This window comes from Protopterus annectens, chromosome 1.part0 (genome assembly GCF_019279795.1).
Source record: "Protopterus annectens isolate FY-2018-M chromosome 1.part0, PAN1.0, whole genome shotgun sequence".
Classification (NCBI taxonomy): Eukaryota; Metazoa; Chordata; order Ceratodontiformes; family Protopteridae; genus Protopterus; species Protopterus annectens.
The window spans coordinates 842,484,082-842,499,168 of record NC_056725.1 but is presented as its reverse complement, the minus strand read 5'-3'; positions in this window follow the sequence as shown (position 1 = coordinate 842,499,168).

Genomic DNA, 15,087 nt, shown 5'->3' with positions numbered 1-15,087 from the left:
ACAAAATTTTCCGCAGATGGGGTCAACCTTGCTGCGACCTTTTTGCAACCCCTCTCAACAGCAAGTGCAGTGACTTCTTCACTCTCTTCCCCCTCCCAGGCCATTCCCCCAGAGATGCTCTAGTTCACGATTGGCCCCAGGGTCTGCTCTATGCATTCCCTCCTTTTCCCTTAATTCCAAAACTGATTCAGAAAGCGACCGCTTTGGGATCCAGGATGATCCTCATTGCTCCTTACTGGCCTTGACAAATTTGGTTCCCATTCCTGCATTGTCACCTGCTGGAGCAGCCCTGGAATCTGGACCCAGTGCCAGACCTCTTGATCCATCAGTCGGGTGGGCTGCACCAATCCCTTCACTTTCTCAACCTCACAGCTTGGTTGCTCCACTTCCAACCTTAGCCAGGCTTCCACACGTTTCTCAGCCAGTGTGCAAAATCATACTTTCTTCGCACAAACCTTCTACTAGAAAGACTTATGCTAGTAAGTGGAAACATTTTTCTTTCTGGGCAGAGGCTAGGAAGATAAACCCCTTTACAGCACCTGTCCATAATGTTTTGGATTTTTTGGCGGAACTTTTTCGAGCAGGTTCCTCAGCTGCCACCATTAGGGTCCAATTGGCTGCTATCGCAAATTTTCCTGTTAGCCTATCAGTGTTCAGTATCATGTCCCACAAACTTTGTAAGGCTTTTCTTACAGGGACTATGTTACTTAGACCCCCAGTTAAAGATACCCCCCTCCGTGGGATTTGAACTTGATATTAACTTCATTGATTCTCCCTCCTTTTGAACCTGCAGCTTCTTGTTCCTTAAAATTACTCTCCTGGAAGACTCTCTTCTTAGTAGCTATCACCTCGGCCAGAAGAGTATCGGAACTTCAAGCCCTTTGTGTTCGCCCTCCATATCTTATTTTTCACAAAGATATAGTTTCACTCAGGACTAATCCTTCCTTTTTGCCCAAAATACCCTCAGAGACAAATCTCAATCAGGCTATTGATTTTCCTTTCTTTTTTCCTAATTATTCAAACCGAGCTGAACAAAAGTTACACTATTTGGACGTTCACAGGCAGTTACGTTTTTATTTGGATAGGACCAAACAGTCAAGAAAATCAGATCAACTCTTCCTGTCCTATGCTGAGGGGAAGCAGGGCCTGCCAGTTTCTAAGGTAACCTTGTCCAGGTGGCTGGCCTCTATTATTACCTTGATCCACCAACTGAGACATAAAGAACTTCCTTCAAAACCAAAAGCTCATTCCACTAGAGCATTGGCTACATCGGTATCTTTTCAGGCTAGACTTCCAATGGAATCTATTTGTGCTGCAGCAACATGGGCCACTCCTCATACCTTTATTTTGCATTACAAGTTGGATATGGCCTCCAGGAGTCGAGCTGATTTTGGTTCCACTGTGCTCAAGAGTCTGTTTCGATGAGCCACCCAGGGCTAAGGTGCTAGGGACACTGTCCCATCCAGCAAGAATGAAGGCGAGATAGACAACTTAACATTAAGAAGTTATGTACCTACCATAACGTTCTATGTTAGTTGTCTTCATCTCGCCTTCTTTCTTGCGTCCCACCCTCCATCCCCCTAGCCTGGTTAGGACCGAGAAGAATCCCTTTTTAGGCCTTCTTCCTATGGTTGACCTTGTTTTTAGGTTACGTCCTCCTCTGTTTGTAGCACTGTAGGTAAACCTTTGGTGGGAACTAGTGTGTTTTTCCATGGTGTTAGCTTTCCAAATGAGATCTGGATATCTGATGCCTAGCATTGTGGGATAAGGGGAGGCCTCGAGCCGGTAAATAGCTCTCGAGCTTTAGAAATAGGCCAAGTCAGAGCCAAGGATCGGCTCCAAACCCATCCAGCAAGAAAGAAGGTGAGATGAAGACAACTAACATGGAATGTTATGGTAGGTACATAACTTCTTATTCTGCATCGTTCCCACAGATTCAATGTATTTCTGTGTAGTTTATTCCTTTCTTTTTCTAAAGATCCACCTCTAGTTCTTTTATCTTCTTCACAACATTCAGCAGTTCTGTTACAGTTGGATTTGCTTTTGATTTCCATTTTCTAGTAGTAATTGTCTTTTGGCAGTCAAAAGCATTGAACTTAGTAGGACATTACTGTGTCTAAACATTTCAGTTTCTATATCCCAATTTGAAGGAATCAATTAATTTATATTCATAAAGTAGCAGAAAGTATTCTAAGAACTAAGCCAACATGAGAATGGAGAAAGAAAATTCTCCCTATAGAGATGACTGCAATTAGGGGTGTAGAAAATAAGCAAGATAGGGCTGGAACTTACTGGAGGAAAGTGGCAAAGGAACCAATGTACTGGGAGCAAATAACTAGAGAGGGAAAGGTAATGGAATGGGAAAAGACTAAGAAGACATTTGGACTAAAGGGTAGAGGCTGCCTTCCCTATCAGGGATTGATATCAGAGCACAGGCAAAGAAAAAGGGATCAGAGAATCCTAAGTGAAAGACCTGCTCTGGCAGAGTTTTTAGTTGCATCTAGAACAGAAGCTGCTGTTAAAAAAGGGATAACTAGTAGGGAATATAAAATATTGCATGACAACTATAAGAACCAATCAGAGGAGGTTAGAAAAGCTTTGGAAAGGTGATTGGATAAGCAATTCAGAAGGAAACAATGGGATGACATGTATATGTCTCCCAAATATGCAGTGAAGTCTAGAAGATTTAGGATCTTTGCTTGGAAGTTTTCGCATAGCTATTTTTATACCCTAAGCAGACTGCAAATAATTTTTCCTCAGTAAATGGCAAATGTTGGATGTGTTATGGGAAATAAAGAGGTAACTAGGAACATATGTTTTGGGAGTGTAATGAATTGGCAAATTTTACAAATGCCCTACAGAGTACTCTCTCAGAAATAGTGGGAAAGGAAATTATTTTTTTAGCCAGGATAGCAGATCTGAATTGCCTAGATATAGTAAGTCCTTGTTAACTGCAATTCTGTTGGTTGACAAAAAAGCAATTACTAGAAAATGTAAATCAAAGTCTATACCAACTGTATTTGAAGTAGTGAGTATTGTAACAGAGATAAAAGAACTGGAAGTGGGATCTTTAGAAAAGGGTAGGAGTAAATTACATAGAAAAAATTTAAATTGACTGAACAAAACATGCAGAATAATATTTTGGAAGAGGAGTGATGTTTAAGGGAAGGCAGGAATTGAGCAGTTTGTGTAATGTTGGATTGATGATAATTGTATAAACAAATGTATGTGAACACGTCAACATGGTTTGTTTTCTTTTATGTAAATGTAAGTTTGCCTATGTCTTAAGTGATAAGTAAATAAATGTCCTAAGAAAATAATCATTTCTTTAGTTAACATAATTGTCCCCTACCAACATTTCTGAAAAAGTATCCTGTAGGGAATTTATAAAATCTATTAACGTGTTACATTCCCAAAAAACATGTTCCCAGGTACCCCCTCTTTCCCATCACACCTCCAGCAATTGCAGTCTACCAGTCAAAATATTCTCTGAAGTCTACTTGGGGTATAAAAATACCTTTGCAAATACCTCCATGCAAAAATCCTAAACCTTTACAGGTTTTGTTGCATAATAGAAACCATACAAATATCCTCCCACTGTTTGTTTGTATATTGCCTTTCCATTCTCTTTTCCCCACTTTTTCTATACTCTTTTGAACGATTCTTATAGTTACCACATATTATTTAATATTCCCTACTAATCATCCCTTTTTTAATGCAGCTTCTGTTCTAGACTCAAAATTCTCCAACAAGGTTAACCTTATTAATGATCATAAACAATCACAATATATCAGATAATCAAAAAACATTCAGTGCATAGAATAGACTCTTGATTTTCTCAGGCTTTGTAACAAAATTCTCCAGTCCCTAAGAATTATCACAAAACAGCAGGGGTTATCCAGCTACTACACCATCTCCTCCCCTTTATTTTATATTCTTCTACTTTAAATATACCAAAATTAAAGATACTGAACTCCTACTTGAACACATTTCTATTGATGCTCCTACAGGTAAACTACATCCCTGGTTCATAAGCTTCTGCAAGGATTTTACTGACGCCAATCTTCAACATATTTCCAGCTTGTGTATTTGCCAAAATGTTATGCACAGTATTTAAAAAGCAGCCTTAGTGAAGCCAGTACTTAAACAGTCATGTCCTGCTGGTACTTCAGGTTGTGTCCTGTTTCCATTTTATCCACTTTGGGTAAAATCCTAGGAACAATAATTTAAATCTAACTATCAGAATACCTCCAAAAATACAGTCGTCTCTCAACAAAACAGTTTTTGAACATGTAAACACACAGTGGATATCCTATGAACAGTGACTGAGGAACTACTCCTTAATTTGTATAAATACACAGCCCGTATGGAACCACACGTAAAAGATATCACAAAATCCACACGATGTAAATTCACTTCCAAGCTCAGATGTAGTCAGCAAAATAAATCCACCGGATAATAAAACAAACAATGGTTTAATACAGATAAACTGCAAACGTTAAGCACTTTCACTAGACTAGGCTAGCTTCATCAGAACAAGTAAAACAGCTGATTACACTCCATTTTAAAATATAAATGGCGCCAAATATTAAACTGTTCTTAAAGCAACATGTTGTAAAATTCATCCTTAATAAATATATTGTATATACTTTATCTAATAATACAAATGTATTACAAAAATTGTGGAAGTTTAAAAACCATATATTGTTATGTGTATTTATTGTACCCACAAATAAATACTTATGTTAACTATTTAACATTAAAAGGGGTTTAATTGAAAAATGATCATTGATGCCTGGTGTTCTTGTGGCATCTGTTAAAACCTGCCAATAAAGTTCTCTATAAGCTAAAAGGTTTTTGATGTTACCTCCTCTAGGGTCACTTTTAACAACCTCTATTATAGCAAATTTAAACTTATGTTCATCTCCTTCACTTAAAATGTGCCTGGCGAGTGCATTCTTCACATCCTTGTTTTTAATGCAATATAAATGTGCATATATTCTCTGTCTTAATAATCTTTCAGTCTTCCCTATATAAAATGAGGGACAGACTGTGCACATAGCAATATATACCACCATTTTCGATTTACAATTGCCTCTAGGTGTATGAATTTTAGTTCTGTTCTCATTTCCTAAAATAATGGGACTCATTTCGTATATACTTGAACATTGTTTGCAAGTCCCACATCTGGATGTATGTGTAATCGTAGTATATTTAATCTTATTTCCAAATTCAAGTGTTCTCTTGATGTTCTTGCCCATCTTGTTCACAAATCGCCAATTATTAATGATAATTTCTTTGATAAATTGACTGTATGGACCAAACTCTATTATGCAAGCTCTTTTGTAACTACTGTTAGTTGTTTTCATTTTCATGTCTTTTATGACAGAATTTTCATTAGTTCGGTTATTTGTTAAATCTTTAAATTTTCTGTTTGAGCCAAGTAATGGTAAATATTTAATTCCCCATTGGCTTATGACGTATGCAGATACGTCTTCCATTAATTCCTTATCATATCCTCTATCTGAAAATAGGGAAGTGATATATTCAATTTCTCTAACCATGTCATTGTAATTAGAACACATTCTCACAGCCCTTATGCATTGTCCTTTATAGATGTTCCTTTTCACTTTTCTAGGATGAAAGCTATTATAGTCCACATATGAATTAGTGAAAGTATCTTTTCTATATACTGTGGACTTCATAACATCATTATCAACTGTTACCAGTGTATCTAAATAAGGAACACCATATTCATTTACCACTGAAGTGAATTTCAAAAAATCACTACTGGTATTAATGTGGTTAATAAAAGCTGTATATGAATGAATATCTCCGTTCCAGATAATTATGTGATGGACTTGTTAAATGTGCCATCCAATACATATGTTCTTCCCCATCATCATATAAGGTTTGTATAATATGGATAACAAGCTGCTCCCATAGCTACACCCTGGTCTGAAATATAATTATTGTCTAGAACAATGCTCATTAGTTCGACCAAAAGTTGAATCTTATCCCATGTCAATTTTGTGTGTTTTCTTAAACTGTTGGTGAATGCTTCTAGGCCTTCCTCCATGGGTATAGAACTAAATAAATCTATGACGTCTATAGTGCTGAATAGTGTACTGTGATGGTACTTATCTACTGGATAGTTTCTTAAGAATTCCCAGGAGTCCTTTACTAGATGTTTTACCTCATTGTATATAGGTTTTAATATTGTGTCAATTACCACTCCAAGAGGGAATGTCTTTGATCTACTTCCTGAGATGATAGGACGAAATGGAGGGTTGACTTGGTCTTTGTGTACCTTGGGTATCCCTATGATTGTTGCTAAGATAGGATGTTCAACAATCATAAATTTATACATCTCTTCAGTTATTCTATGTTCCAAAAAATATTCCTCTAGGTACATGTCTATCCTCCCATAAGCTATATTCACCTCATTTATTGATGTTACTGTATAGTTTCCCGATTGATGTAATATATCTTGTATGGTGGCATTGTAAGAAAGAGTATCATAAATAACTATGCCACCACCCTTATCGGGCTTCATTATACATATGTTGGTATTCTTCTGTAGCTCATATAATGTATTCTGTTCTTCTGTGGATAAGTTCTGTTTAATTTTATACTTATTCCTATTTCGATATAATTGGTATATGTCATTAGTAACCATCTGATCAAAAGCCTGTACACTTGGATTATTCACAGGCATAAAACTACTTTTCTTTTTTAATCCTAATAATCCTTCACTGTGTTCTTTATCTTTTGTTTCTTTATTGTCAAACATCAATGCCAAATTCAACTTCCTTGTGTATTTCTTGAATTCTAAGATGTTGTCCACTATATTGAATTTAGGAGTAGGAATGAAATTAAATCCTTTAGAAAGTAGTCCGAAATGCACTTTCTCTAACTTAATGCTGCTGTAATTATAAATTTTAAAACTTCTATACTCGTTAACAGCACTATTTGTAATAATGTGATCTTGGTCAGAAACTGGTCCATCAGTTTTAGTGCATTCTTTGCTAACTAATGTTTCATTTTCCATTTCCCTGCTTTTTTCCAATTCCCTTGATTCATCTTCTGGGTGTGTGTAAAAACTCTTGATTCATCACCCTGGTTTGTAGGTATAATTGTATCCCTATCCTGCTTATTATAATCCCATTTATAACACAAATTCCTTCTATACTGTTCTCTATCTCTGTTTAATTTTCTGTGCTTTCGTTCAAAAGCATTTCTAGCTCTGGCGTCAGCTGTAGTGAATTGTTTATGATATAGGTTTTCCCATTGGGAATAAGCTAAATCCTGTGTAATTAAATTATTAATGTTTTCCACCTCAGTCAATAGTTTGCACAACTTAGCATCATTATGTTTTATGAGTAATTTCATGTATTGGAAACCAAAATTGTCAAACATTGCATTAAATTCAGTTTCAACTTCCATGTTGATATCTATCCCCAAAGGCATTTTGTAAAATCTCAATCCCATAGGCACAATATTAATTGATAAACAAAAATTTAAATAAGCATTATCAAGCTTTAAAGCATTTATACTATTTAATTTCTTTCCAAAGGTGAAAATCCAGTCCTTTAAAGTCCCTTTGTCTTTAAAACAATGGTCGGGTTTGTTTCCCCAATGACTGCTGTCAAATTTACACTCTTGACCCAAAAAGTCTTTTAACTTATGTTGTTTAATATCAGGTTTAACCTGCCGGACAGTACCTTTGTCTTGATAGTTAGTACATGAAGCGTGTGCATATGTATTATTAGATAAAGTATATACAATATATTTATTAAGGATGAATTTTACAACATGTTGCTTTAAGAACAGTTTAATATTTGGCGCCATTTATATTTTAAAATGGAGTGTAATCAGCTGTTTTACTTGTTCTGATGAAGCTAGCCTAGCCTAGTGAAAGCGCTTAACGTTTGCAGTTTATCTGTATTAAACCATTGTTTGTTTTATTATCCGGTGGATTTATTTTGCTGACTACATCTGAGCTTGGAAGTGAATTTACATCATGTGGATTTTGTGATATCTTAATTTGTATAAAGGTAGCCTCACTGTGGCAGGCTTTATTGACTTACCCAAAGTTTTCGATCTTGTTGACCATGCCATATTCCTTAACCATCTATTGGCTTTAGTCCATCTTCTAAATAGTTCAAAGAATGTAATTCGAATAGGATATTTACAGTTAGAATTGCTTTTTCTTGCTCATACAAAACACCTTCAATCAAAGGTGCTCCTCAGGACTTCACAAAAACACCACTACTCTTCTCTGTTTTTATGTATCAGTTACCTTGTAAACTTTATCATCTCTCAATCATACTTTTTTTTTCTAATGACACAGTTCTGAGGTCATACTCACACCATTTGGCAATAGCAAAACAATTAGAAATTGATTTACATCATTACTGAAATGCTGAATAGAATGAGACTTCTCCTAAAAACCATTAAAACCTAGTCTGTGATAAGTAGAACAAAGCAAAAGCTATTCAAGGTCCCTACTTTTGGGGACATTACAGATCATAGGAGCAAACCACAAGCTATAACTTGCACCATCAAACCTCTAAATATGTCTTGCATTCAACCCTAAATTTCTAACTATATATAAATATAACAGGAACGAAATGAATTGTCTACTTTTCTGGATAACAAAAACATCTACTTTTCTGGGCCGTAAATATCTTACTTTCTCACTTTCAGTACAAGATGTTTAACTGACAGAAGAATGATGTTGCTTCACTTTGAGTACAGCTTTCTCTTAAAGGAGAATTGCATCCAAAGACTCAGAAAACATGTTTATTTCATCACGGTTTGGTATGTCCTACATTTTAACATCACTTTGGGACTATTTAGAGCTTTTTAGATATTTTTATATGCAATTTCTGATTCTGACCACATGGGGTCTGGCATCCTGAAATAATTCTGATTGTTTAGTCTGTCTCTAAGCATCCCAGAATGCATTGTTTGTCTCCAAAAAATTGCATCATGTCTGCCACTTTTTCCCTAAAGCTCCTGTCAGTGCACTGATGTTACAGGCATTCACTGCTGTGTTATAGTCACCTACGTTTGGTTAAAATGTTATCCTTTTTCAATAACTACTTCAAACACAAGCAGTGCAAATGCTACAGAACAGAACAGAGCTGAAATGTGCATTTTATTGCTCTTTCTTCTTAGAAATGCTAACTTGATTTCTTTTGTGAAGGCAGAAATCTACTTCTTCAAGGTATCTCCCCTCCCCTTTCAAACCTACCTTCCCTAGCTGTCAAAGAGCTAAGGGTAATTTGTCCCATTTTCTGCATATGATTGACAGCTCACAGCAGGTGACCAGACTAATGTGCTGTTTTCTTGTCAGCCTTTCCTTCCTTACAGTGGGAGACTTTTTTTTGTTACACTCCTCCTGTCAAATTTAGAACCAAGCTCCATAGCACTGGGAATAATCACTGCTTTGCAAAGCATCAAACTCCTATTTATTTTTCCTTCCTGTTTGGTTAAATAGCTAACAAATGATACACTATAAACACACACACACACACACACACACACACACACACACACACACACACACACACACACACAAACACACACACACACACACACACGCACATGCACGCACACACACACACCACACGCACACACATACACCACACACACACACACACACACACACACACACACACACACACACACACACACACACACACACACACACACACTTGCATTCACACACACACACACACACACACACACACACACTTGCATTTGCACACACACACACACACACACACACACACACACACACACACACACACACTTCCGCTTGCTTGCATTCACACACACAAACACACACACACACACACACACACACACACACACACACACACACACACACACACACACACACACACACACACACACACACACACACACACACACACACAAACACTTGCCCCTTTGCTCTACAAAGATGTAAACTTGGATTCAATCTCAGCTATTACCATGCATGCATGCCCAGCAAAGACAGCTGCTTAACACTTGCCATTATAGTTTGATAGAGAGATTTATCATAAAATGATTACTGGCTTCAAAAATGCAGCCTCCCAAATCCCAGAACTGGCAACTCCTTCAAAAGATTTCACATAAATCTGTTACAGACAATCAACACAAGTGAGACTATTGTTCACCCTTATAGGGTGTAGGGGGCTGGGAAAGGTAGCTCTGACATCACAATGTGGGAGGTCCACTGGCTCTTCTACAGAGCATGCAAATCAGGCAGTGTTATGTCACTTTGGGGGAGGAAACGCCCCTGTAACTACAGCAAGAGCACTGGCAGATGTGACATCATCATTTAAGAGCCAGCTAGAGGATGTTCAACTGGGTTTTCAAAGTGAAAGTAAAACAGTATGGAAAGGTAGCAAGCCTAAGAGGTAAAGCAGTTGAGTGGATTACTTTTTAAAGCTGCGGTTCTGATTTTTTGAAGCTGTATCAACTAACAGGGACTAAAAGAGACAGCAGGATGAGCAATCTGCATGAATATCCCATTGCTGTCCTTTAATTGCTTCATTGCCATGTAAAAATAAAAAAAACTCTTTGAGTCATATCAAAAAAGATATGTAGATTCATTGCCCATTCACCCTGCCAAGAACACCATTGCATTATCTTGCAGCAAGCACCATGGCTACCTCTTAAACAAATAATTAATCTATTAATGGATTTGCTGCTACTTAAGGGATCAAAACTTGAAGCATTTCCATCTCTTGTTTCAAAACTAATGCAAAGCATTCCAGCTAACAACCTTAGAATTTCTGAATACTCTGCTTTTGTACTGCAAACACCAAAGAGAGAGAGCTTGCTGGTATAATAATTACTATTTTATTTTAGTCCAAAACTATGGAAATCAATATATTGACCCATAAAGACTTTACCATCCAATAACACATTCCAAGCTAAATATAAATATAACAGAGTTTCCTACTGAAAATGCTCCAGTACAGCAAGCATTACTTAGCAATGCAAATTTCTCTTATTCACAGACCTGCATTCATTAAGTATGCTCTCCAAACTAAACACCTCATCAACAACAGCCGACCTACTCCCCAGCTATTTCTTGAAACTCACAGCAGATGCTATTGCTATCCCAATCTCCACTCTCATAAACAGATCAGTTGTTGAAAACTATGTGCCCAAACTCTGGAAAATATCCTATATTACACCCATACATAAAGGCAGGATCTCCACTGAACTTAATAACTACAGACCCATTGCTTTACTCTCCCCCCTGGCCAAAATCCTAGAAAAATGCATCCATACCCAGGTGCTAAAATATCTCCTAGACAGCAACATCCTGTCACCTACTCAGCATGGTTTCAGATCTGCCCATAGTACCACTACAGCCCTCCTCTGCTTCACAGACACAGTAAACCATCTCAAAAATGAAGGCCTGCAGGTGTCAACTCTTTTTTTGGATATGTCCAAAGCATTTGACACAGTCTCGCACCAAATCCTGCTAAACAAACTAAACCAATATCACCTATCAAATTCCACTCTTACCTGGTTCAAAGCTACTTAACTGACAGGTACCAAGCTGTGAAATGGGAAAATTCCCTCTCTCCTCAGCTGCCCATAACTATAGGAGTCCCACAGGATTCTATCTTAGGACCACTACTATTCACAATCTTCACAAATGACCTCCATACCTCCACACAGCATGCATCTATCATTCAGTATGCAGATGACACTACCTTAATCTGTGCTGCACAAAATATTCCCACCCTCCTGCAAACAACTCAACTAGCATTCTCTGATGTTGAAAACTACCTTACCAAAGCCCAATGTATCCTCAATCCAAAGGAAACTCAGCTTATGATTATAACCAGTTCTAACAAAAACACTGATAACAGTCAATTCACTATCTACTCCACAAATGCTACTCCAATTGCTCCAGTTGCACAGGCTAAGCTATTGGGAATAACCATAGACTCCACCTAAAATTTGATAGTCATTTCAACTTAACTATTAAAAAAGTACATGCCAAACTGGGATCACTCTACCATATCAAACCATTTCTTACCAACAACACAAGATCAGCCATTGCTCACTCCCAACTTCTATCCACCCTACTCTATGCATCTCCCATTCTGACTAATCTCAACAAAACTGAACTAAGCAAAATAGAAGCCTGCTATAACAGAATTGCCCGCTTTGCTGCAAATTGCTCATATAAAACTCATCACTGTACTGCTTTGAGACAGCTCCACTGGCTTGAACTGCCCAACCTCCTAACCTACAATCTGTTCTGCTTCTGTCATTCTATTACCTCCCCAATAAGTGTCCTGCCCTCAAAAACCTAGTACTACGTCACTCAGCCAAAAGGCCTCTTAGATCATCAAGCAAACTACTACTAGAAGTCACAAACAGCTACAACAGCTCTGGAGATGCACCATATAGTAGTTCAGTGGCTAAAAAATGCAACTCTGTCCCCACTAGCATTCAAAATACATCATCCAAAGCTTCCTTTAAAGACCTCATTAGGCATCATCTCAAGCAAAGTTGGCAGTGCCATGATTGCTCCCCAGGCTTGTGAAAGCAGATAAGGTACACATACTAAACCTAGAGTACTTGATAATAGTTTTCAATCTTACTCACAAACACTGGCTAATCTACAGCGTATGTACTGTACCTGTGTACTATGTATGTATTCTACCCGTGTTCCAAATTTCAGCTGTACACCACAAATCTATTAATAACCTTTATTTTTAAATTAATATTTCTTTGTTTGTTCTCTCCACTGTAACTCTTGATGTGCTGCATACCACAGTAAAAACATGTCTTTTGTAATTTGTGTGTATACTGATCATGTCAAAATAATTAAATGTATCTGTAATTTTTCTATGTGGAGCTTTTCTCCCCGGGCCTCTGCTGAAAAAGGGCTTTTTTGACTCAGTCAGACACCCCCAGTTAACAAATGTAAAATAAAATAAAAATAAATAAATAATTATTCTTTGAATAGTTTCTGGGCAGCAAACATTACCTAACACCTCTAACATCTCTTAACTCATACTCCCACATTCTTTTCTCCTCAAATTTCTTTTGCAAATGATTTATTGAATCAATCATCACCTAACAGCTTTAAATTTTCTAAGTCATACTCCCACTTTCTTTTTTTTTCCTGGAATTTCTTTACATAAAAAATTAATGTTTACATCTTATTTTTCATATACTGTGTATTAACTTTTTATTTTATTGTGAAACTTAACTCCTGCCCAGTTAATCACAAATGTAATACTTTATGACATGTTTACAATGTTTCTTTTACAGAAACTGTATCTCAAAATTGCTAGGCTATCCACAACATTCTCAACAACAGTCTGTTTGTACATATTAATTTATATTACAATATCCTTGTCTCATGTAAGTATAAGATGTTAACATGTGGATTTTATATTTTGCCATTTCTATTCTTTAAGATTTTGGACTGGATAAGAAACTTTACTTTATTGTTGCTTGCTTCTGGTATGAAACTGAAATAGTTATAAAAAAATAAATATGTACTGTCATATAAATAATTGGCAGACTCTTTCTTAGCTCGCAGTAAATCTGAAACTTTATGCCTCATCACTGCAACTTTCGCCCTTTTTGTCACTTGAAGCTCAAACCTGTTACAAACTTTTACATCTTCTTTTCCTTCAACAAACAAACATGTAGTATACCATATTTTTCATGCTTGAGGCTCAATTTGAGTCAAACAAAAGCATCTAGATCTCCTGCTTCCAGGTTTGAGATGAGTCACTCTCAAAAGAGAGCTTATTGGGTACCTGCAGCTGAACCATTTCTCCAAAAGAGGACAATACAACTTATTTTTGAATTTTTCTTCGTCAAGAGGTCTTTTCTGGTACCGTTAGAAAAATGTTGTTTCTTCACTTCCATACCTTGCACATTTTTAGGCAATTAAGACATCAAATTTCTTTATCTCTAACACACTGTAACATTTACTATATCAGGATAGCTGACATAAAAAGACCAAGACACAATGTAAATTGCCACCTTCCTCAGCGAGTGTTTCAGGCTGTGCCACATAACAGTAACTCATACGTAATTACTTGAACCAATATTATTCAGTATCTTTATGTCTGAAATTCTTTTAAATCAGAAGATCTAGGTAAGCGAGTTTGCAGATGGTACCAAAATGGCAGTATAATAACCACTGCTGAGGATGAAGCAAACATTCAAAGGTTCTGGATGTTCTTAAATGATCAAACCAAAAAGACTGACTTTTTAATGCTAAGAAATGTAAAGCAGTATATTTTGTAATAATAATCGGGTTATCCATAATCTCCCAATAGTTGTATTTTATCTGAAGAGGACAAAATTAGGGTTTGGAGCATTATTATTGCAAAGACCTAAAGAGACAAATGTTGGTAGTCCTGAAAAGGACATTTGGTATGTGCCGTCTGCTCTTTTGAAACCTGAATTGATTTATCATTCCAGTGTTCTCTCCTGTCTATCTGATGAATCTGGCCATCTTGGGGCAATGTAGAAATTGCCTCATGTACACAGACAACCCTCTCCTCCTACCACCCAACACTACAACCTGTGAGAGATGCACTTATCTAGCCAAACTGGAGGTAAAGCTCTCTCCAACCAAGACTGAACTTGACAGTCAAGAGGAGAAGGTAAACACTTGCACTACACCACACTCATCACATAGTCTCACTAAATCTACACCACCAAAATCCACACATAGAATCAAAAAAACATTCGCGGAGGCTCTCAATAATAATCTGCTCAAGCAACAGAGACCTCCAAAGCAGAAATGCAAGAAACCTCCACCCCCCAACACAACCCAAATGACACATAGCCCGCAGACTCAGTGTGCCACTCAACTACAGCCAATAAGGCAAAACAATGTACCCAACACACTAGCCATAGGTGACTCTATAGTCAGGCACACTGATGTCCCACTCACCAGGCTAAACAAGAAGAAAGTTACTGTCAGCTGCCTGTTGGGTGCCAGGATCCGCCACATAACCCACGCACTCAGATCACTCCACAACAAGTACAAATATGGCTCTGTCATTGTCC